Source organism: Anabrus simplex, chromosome 4 (assembly GCF_040414725.1).
Source record: "Anabrus simplex isolate iqAnaSimp1 chromosome 4, ASM4041472v1, whole genome shotgun sequence".
NCBI lineage: Eukaryota > Metazoa > Arthropoda > Insecta > Orthoptera > Tettigoniidae > Anabrus > Anabrus simplex.
This window is the reverse complement of record NC_090268.1, coordinates 237,525,077-237,534,088: the sequence shown is the minus strand read 5'-3', so window position 1 is coordinate 237,534,088 and position 9,012 is coordinate 237,525,077.

The following is a 9,012-nucleotide window of genomic DNA, read 5'->3' as shown; positions in this document are numbered from 1 at the left end:
ACGTACCGGTACGTATGTTAAGTGCTCAGAACTGGAGGCTGGTTTGATCCTCCCAGTTCCACCATCAGCTGTCAGAGGTGGCCTAGGTGTCACTGAAGAGGCATATTAGGGAAAGTGAAGTAGCTCTCCGTTGCTTTCCTCGTTGAGGCAAAAGTTGCTATTATATATCAGTCTGCCAAGCCCACTAAAATGAACGCACCGACTGACCCTATGAGCAATATTTTCACACCGTCCATCACATAGACTGGCTGCATAAGAAATGGCATTGCTAGCATCACTCATACCTCGGTCACTTTCATGTTAATACCAATATTCTTGGTCTGTTATAGGACATAATAAATTCTGCAGCTAACTGATTCCTGGTTGCCAACGTTTCGCCCCAGTGTGCTTAGTTGGGCTCACCAGTTGGTGAATAGCATACCTACCAAGACGCATGGCTAGTGCATACCGTGGAGGTCACTGCGTAGGCTACTGGAGCCACTGGCAGTGCCAATGCACTATGAGAGACTTTGTCTCATTTTCAAAAATTGATGCCTGCCAGGCCATCATGTTCCCTATGGGAATCGACATCTATATCACTTTCATGTTGTCAAAGCCAAGGATGAGACTGAGACAGGTTAATGGAAGTAACAAAATTGCTCCAGTCCATACCAGAAGACATTGTGCACTGAGAACACTAGGTCTTGCCAGCAAAGGCATATTACATGAAAAATACAAATTAACCAGGACAGTGAAATAACATGCTCTACAAATACACATTCACCAGCTACATTGTACTTTAAATATGGAATTAAAGGTATGTTTATAAGAACATCAGGTTATTTTCAATGACACTAATCGAGATTAGAGACAAACTTAACTGATACATTTAAAAAAGCTTTTCAATTTGTCGAGCACACAAGTTAAATATAGGCTAAATATTACACTATAAGATACCTGTAAAAAAACAAATTATTAAACAAAGAATGACATGCTTCATTCTTAAAAGAACATCAGATTCTATCAAGTCACATTCAATATTTTTAAATATTTGTTTACTTTGTCCAAACACCTATGAATTTGAAATTTGGAACTTACGTTAATAAAGTCGTGCCTTCTCCAGCTCCACCATACATTGTGAGGCGTCTGCAAAACTGTTACTCCTTCAATGGCTCAAATCCCAACAGCTACAAGTCCTCTGCTCTTTATTACATCACTGTCCCACCTGGTCAGGTCAATGACTTGCTGCACTCCTCCTTCAGGTGCTTTACCTCTAGTATGTTCATAGTAATACTATTCATTGTAGTTGCTATCATTATTATTTCTTATATTACAATTATTTTTTTAAACTACGCAAGGGTTCTTAATGAGCATTTAATGGTCTGCCTATTATACCAGAACATTTTTAATTAGAGAGTCCTTGTAAGATGTTATTTTTAGTGATAAATGATAATCAATTCAAGGATCATCTCAAGTGGCGAGGGCGGTACGTAAGTTCACAGAACCTACTATAGATAAGAATATCCTAACCCACATTCCAGGCGTTTAAGTCAGAGATTACCTCCTGTGGGATTCGTTAAGCGCTAATGTAACAAGTGTGAATGAGTCAATACTGGAAAATAGGGCTTCCTTCTTAACAAATTAAACTGACACGTTATCTTCTGAAGATGATCATTTACTGCTAAGTTTCAACACTTTGCGTTGCTTAGCTTTTTGACTTGGTTCTGCATTTGCACCATCACAAGTACTTCTCTTGAAATTTTTAGATTGAAGTTTCTTTGCCAGTTCTTTTGAGACACTTCTTTCCTCAAGGGCTTTACCATAATTATTGATGAAAACATTTGCTATCACATGAATGCACTTTTTAATCATTGTTTTCAACTTCATACCACACTGACACTCATCATCAAGGTTGCACACACTACTCTCAATTAACTGAAATCCTAACACTACCAGTGCCTCTCTTTGATTGTGTAACTTAAGAAATTCTGGTTCGTAACTGTCACTAATTAATGCCTGGAAAAGTCTGAAAATGTTACAACACAATGACATGACCATAGACGATGGACACTTCAAACCACCTCTGTTCACTAGATTAAAATACATCATCACTTCCCTGTCACTATCCACCAGTAATTCATTTTCACTCTGCAACATTTTAATGCAGTCATCACACTTTTTACACAATATTTCAATCACTTGCAAACTGGTGTAGCTAGCAATGCACACTAAAATCCGCAGTGTTTCAAGGGGAACCGTGATGTGAACTACTTCTTCTAATGCAGACTCTAATGCATCTAAATTATCAATAATTCCATCATGGCTATTGTTATGGACATTATGGGCAAAGTCTTTCAAAGAAAATTCACCAAGTTTTGCAGACCTCATCTTCAATACTCCTAACACTTTGAGCTTTCTTTCAGACTCAAGAATTTGTTCCACAGAAACATTATAAGTGCAACCACTCAATCTTCTGTAGGCACCAAATCTTCCCTCTAAACTGTCTGTCTGCAATTTGGCAGTAAGCACATAAGACCAGTGGTACTTCCTGAAAATATATTTACACAGTTCTACCACTGTGGTAAGAGTATGTGTCAAAGCAGTATACGTTTCACTTGTTAATCTTCCTTCTGTTTGTGACATGTGCCATATGTCTATGTATGTTCTTAAACATGTAAGGAATGAAAGTTTCTTGTCATCAGGCCCAATAATTGGACTGGCCTCTTCATTCCTGGTATATGTACCTTTCATGGGATGCTGTACATTACAGATTGACCACCACTTTTGAATTAATTTTACAAACTGGATTGTGCCATCAGAAACATCCACACCTTGACTTTTAAGCAATTCCAAAGCAGCAATATTCTTAGGATCAAAGATTTTTACTGCTAACGATACATTTTGTCTCTCTATTGGTGTTGGATACAGAGCTTTTCTAGATAAATTTGGAGCCATTTTTAACAACAATCTCTTCTCTGAGTGAAACAACTCTCTGAGGTCTGAAAATTTGGCCTCAGTAGTTGTAAATTTACAGACTGACTCTGTACCAACATCAACGTTCACCATTTCACTTAAAACAGCAAATGTCTCATCAACGTTTGGTATAATGAAGGTTTCATCTGATCTGTTCAACCAATTATTTCTAATGCACTTTAGAATATGTACACTGTCAAAAAGAAGAAACAAGGACTTACATGGATCTGCTGGATTTTGAATACAAGGTTTCAAGTTATTACTACCACATAAAAGTTCAAACATTTTCCTGTTGGTGCGATGGTTATCAGCAATCAAGCAGACAACATCAAAACCTAATTCAACCATGACTTTTAAAACCTTAAGTGTGAGATCATGCAGTGTTTCAGAGTTCATATTCTTCACCGGAAAAAGACCAATTACATCTTTATTACCAGAATGCAATGATGAAGCCATAAATACTTGCATGGTAGATGCTGCATCATACTCTGAACTATTTTCAGCCATTCCTACTAATTTACCAGCTTTATATGAGATTTTTGAGTTTACATGAACCTCGTCAAGCATTACTGACACAACCTTTTCATTCTCCTTCAAAAGTTTGCTTTTTTCTCTCAAAAATGCTACCTGTGCAGGACCTATTCCTGGACTGCTGGGGCCTATTTTTGATAAAAACTGTCTTAAATATACATGATGAGGCAATGTCATTACATTTGTTTTACGCAAAAAATTGTATGCACCAGGGTACGAATAAGAGAAAGTCGCAGCCCATATCAGTAGTTCTGGGGAGTATCGTATTTGATTGTTTATAGAGAGCTCTAATTGTTCCAAGACAAATTGTATTTTACTAGTTCTCTCTTTACTAAACTCACAGTCTAACTCAAGTGCATTTTTCACAAGCTTCATCAAAAAAGAAAGTTTATCAGTGAAACCAATATTATCATCAGAATAACTTGCGAGGTGACTTACCAAAGTGTCAAACTTTGTCCATCTGTCACACTTCAGGTCTTCACAACCATCAGATTTCAATATAAATCTAAAATGCTCTGTCGGCAAACACACATTTTTGTAAAACACTTGAACTGTAAAAGAACTGGAAACCTTAAAGCTCACTGAAATGAATGGAACGTTAGTAAATGACTCATCATCCACCTTCACAAACAACACGTAATCTTCCTTCACTATTGCAGTGAATGGTTTAACACATTTTTTCTCGACTTCACAGATGAATGTGTTAAAATCAGTAATTTTGTCATTTTCGCACCACTTATTAAAATTCTCCTCATCTCTCCTAATAAGCTCTTGGACCCTGTCTTCGGGATTTGTCCTTTGTTTTGAAACACTAACAGTGTGATAAGAGGGCTGATTAGGAAATATAGTGGGGTATGCATCAGAAGTCAGTTTTGGTATTTTTCTGGGCACTCTAATGGGATCACCGTTGAGCACAGGAAAAACATCTTCACTTATAATAAACTTAGGGTCAAAATGTTTAATGCATACCGAAGTATTATCAGTAACCTCAAAATGGTCACGATGAATATTCCTAACCCATTTGTCTCGTAAAACTTTGTCCTTAGGAAACCTAAAAGTTGTAGTATTGGAAGACCCATAATTTGATCGACAACCAGGCACAGAACATTTACGACCCATTGTACTTATCTAACACATTTATACACTCCACCAGACCAAACTCACCGAAGCAGCAGCAAATAATATACGGCACTAATAACCTCTAAAATACTAAAACTAATTCCACTCCACCAGATCAAACTCACTGAATCACCAACACATTACATACGGCCGTAATAACCTCTGAATACAACTAAAAACATCACTAGCACTTTTAAAAATAACTAGATAACAAATAAAAGGACACTGAAACATTACTTAACACACAAACATATTTGGTGGATAATTAATTTGCAAATTCCAGTAGCAAGATAACCTCAACGAACTAGACACGTGCTGAGCTTACACCAAACTGAATGTAAACATGGCCCTACATGCCGGATACGCGTAGCCCAATGCGGCGGCCATTTTGTGACGTATCGATATGTGCCTTCAGGTCTGATAATATTGTAGTTGGTCTTGCTGAGGCCATACGATTATTATTATTATTATTAGTCTTTATTCAAGAAACTAATCTCAGACCAACCCCCTGCGGGTGGGGGACGCACATGTAGAATACACCCGCGGTATCCCCTGCCTGTCGTAAGAGGCGACTAACAGGGGCCCAAGGGGCTCTCAACTTGGGAGTGTGGTTTGGCGACCACGGGGCCCTTAGCCGAGTCCTGGCATTGCTTCCACTTACTTGTGCCGGGCTTCTCACTTTCGTCTATCCTGTCCGATTTCCCTTGGTCAACTCTTGTTCTTTTCAGACCCCGAAGGTATTAGAGCATTCGAGGCCTAGGGAGTTTTTTTCATTTTCACGCCCTTCGTGGCCCTTGCCTTTCTTCGTCCGTTGCTTCATTTTTCGAAGTGACGGATCCCTTCTTTTTTCTCCTTTTTTCACTCTCTCTACCCCCTGTGGGTGGGGGACCCAGACGAATAATACACCCACGGTATCCCTTGCCTGTCGTGCGAGGCGACTAAAAGGGGCGACCAAGGGATGAATGAATTAGAACCATGAAACTACTCTTGATTCGTACCATCATGCGGGGAACACCATGGGTTGCATGTACTTGCGAGTAGTATCACTAACATGGTACGAAATATGTTTGTGATTCGTTGCAGTAAAAAGCCTAGCCTGGTGGATTCCAGTACCCGTGCGTTGTACCCATGTGGGCAACACCGCGGGTCTGGGCGTAGCCTGTGAGTTGTACCACTATATGAGCGACACCGTGGGTCTGCGTTGCCTGTGATTAGTACTCACTATGTGTGGAACACCACGGGGCCCTTGGGACCGGCACCCGTGACTAGTACCCTAGGTGAGGAAACTCATCGGTTTCCGTTGGCTGTAGGTGGCGCCATTGTGTGCGAAACACCATAGGTCTGCGTTACCTGTACGAAGTACAGTACTTGTGAGTAGTACCATCTTTTGTGGAACACCGTGAGTCTTCGCTACTTCTGATTAATACCCCAACATGAAACATACCATGGTTCTATTTTACTCGCGACATGTACCATTCTGTGGGGCCTTAGACGTGGATTTTGCACCCCCTTTAGACACCAAGCATCATTGTGCTTTATAAGTGGTTCCTTGGTCGGTAATAATAATGTTATTTTCGATCTGTATTGAGTCCGATCCACTGGTTTTTGTTTGTTTGTTTTGTGTTTTGTTGAGTTTCTGTCCATCCATTCATTCTTCATGCCATATTTTCTTTCTTTTTTGGTCCGTGGATGCCTTTGCAATTTTTGTTCTTTCATTTCGTACCATTAGGGGCCGATGACCTTTGATGTTAGGCCCCTTAAAACAACAAGCATCATCATCATCTACTTTTGATTCGTACCATCACGCGGGGAGCACCATGGGTTGCCTGTACTTGCGAGTAGTACCACTACGTTAGTACGAAATAGGTTTGTGATTAGTAGCATCAATGGTCTGGTCGGGGGTTTTCCAGTACCCGTGCGTCGTACTCATGTGAGCAACACCGCGGGTCTGGGCGTTGCCTGTGCATTGTACCACTGTGTGAGCGACACCATGGGTCAGCGTTGCCTGTGATTGGTACCCACTATGTTGAGGAACGGCAGGGAATAGTGGGGGTCCCTGTGGTTAGTACACTCGGTGAGGAGCCTTCTCGGTTTGCGTTGGCTATGAGCGGCGCCGTGGGTCGGCGTTGCCTGTGATTGGTCCCCACTATGTTGAGGAACACCATGGGATAGTACAAGTCCCTGTGGTTAGTCCACTCGGTGAGGAAACTTATCAGTTTGCGTTGGCTATGAGTGGCGCAATTGTGTTAGGAACAACATAGGTCTGCGTTACCTGTACGACGTACACTACTTGTGAGTAGTACCATCTTGTGTGGAACACCGTGAGTCTTCGCTACTTTTGATTAGTACCCCAAAATGGCAAATACCATGGTTCTACTTTACTCGCGACATGTACCATTCTGTGGGGCCTTGGACATGGATCCACTGTTTTTCTGTTTGTTTATTTATTGTTTTTGGTTTCCTTTTGGGTTCATATCTATCCATTCATTCTTCATGCCATTTCCTTATTTTGGTCAGAGGATGATTTTTTTTTGTTGCCATTTCATTTCGTGCCATTAGGGGCCGATGACCTCGATGTTAGGCCCCTTTAAACTACACGCAACATCATCATCAATCTCAGACCAGCCCATTATACGGTCTAGAGAAATTTTAGACTATGCTCGACTGAACGAGATTATGCTAATCGGGCTTCTGGTGGCGTTGGTATTTTTGCCCATTCTGATACCTACAACGTAAAGGTTCGCAAAGAATCCAGCTGGAGGCAATAGCGGTATGAATTTCGTTGCCTGTCTGTAATGATTTTTTACCGCCAGGACAGCCTCTAAATATCAGTAATATAATTGATCTTACGGATCAGCTCCCACTCCTTTCCCCTTACTGGGTGATTTTTACGCCCATCGCCCATTGTGGGCTCTGAAATGCCTTTTCTAAGAGGAAGGGTGTTGTAGCAGTGAATACGGGACCTGGATTTTTGCATTTTAGGTACAGGGGTGCCCACACACTTCGGCGGAGCGCACGGTTCCTTCTCGCGCATTGACGTTAGTCCATGCAGTCGTGCACTTGTCCCCTTGCTTCATTGGGATCTACACGATGACATCTGTGACAATATCCCTTTCATTGTTACTTTGGTGAACCAGAAATCCATTGAAGCTCCTACCCGAAATATTCTTAAACTTGCTGATTGGTCAAAGTTCACATCACTTGCTGCCTTTCATGATGCGATAGGCTGCAGCGTAGACGATGATTAACTCATATTACACAAGTGATTCTTGCTGCCGCTGAGGAGTCCATTTCATCTATTTCTGGGAATCGTTCTACGAAAACTCATTCCATAGTGGAAAGAAGAAAGTGCAGTAGCTATAAAAGAAGGACATCGTGCTCATAAACGTAAGCAGCCTACTGTGGCCAACTTTGTAACTTTTAAAAATACTCCGCGCTAAGGTGCGAGTTGTTTTGCGGCGGAGTGAGAAAGCTTCATGGAAGAGATGTGTTTCGTTTATGACGACACATACACCGTCTTCTCAAGTGTGGACAACACTTCGACGTATTTCTGGAGTGCAATGAGCATCCATAGTACCGGGATTTTCCATTTCAGGCAATATCGCCACTGATCCACCTCGGTTGCTAATCATCTTGCAGGACACTTCGCAGATGTGTCTGGTTCCGGGAATTACCAACGTGAATTCCTGGCTCTGAAGCGGGAGGTTGAACGTCATCATGATACTTTTGCCACTCAGGCTTTAGAGGATTATAACATGTCCTTTACGGAGTGGGAACTTCGCAGCTCCCGGACCAGAAAACGTCCATAACCAGATGTTGAAACTCCTCAGCTAGGACAGCGCATATATCTGCTTGGGGTTTTCAACCGAATCTGGATAGAGGGTGAGTTTCCGTTACAATGGTGAGGAGGAATAGTAATTCCTCCCCTCAAGCCTGATAAAAATGCCAAGTATGCAGGAAGTTACCGGCCTATTAGTCTTACTAACTCTCTGTGTAAATTATTTGAGAGGATGATGTATCACCGAATTGTGGTGTTTGAAAAAAAATTGTCCGATTACCAACTTGGTGTTCGCGCTGCCCACTCCATTACTGACCATTTGGTGCACATGGAGAGCTCTTTCGAGGATGCATTTCTCCGTAAACAGCATTTAGTGGCTGTTTTCTTCGATTTAGAAAAGACATATGACACCACATTGCTATATATCACCCTTTCAGTCCTGCATCAATGGAAATTCCGAGGTACCTTGACGTTTTTATTGCGAATTATTTTTCCATCCGTCTATTCCGTGCCTTAGCAGCGAGGGTATATTCGCAGTATGATGGCCGGGAAAATGGAGTCCCACATGGAACGGTCCTTAGTGTCACTCTGTTCGCGATTGCCATAAACGGCATTGTCGCTGCTGCTGGTTC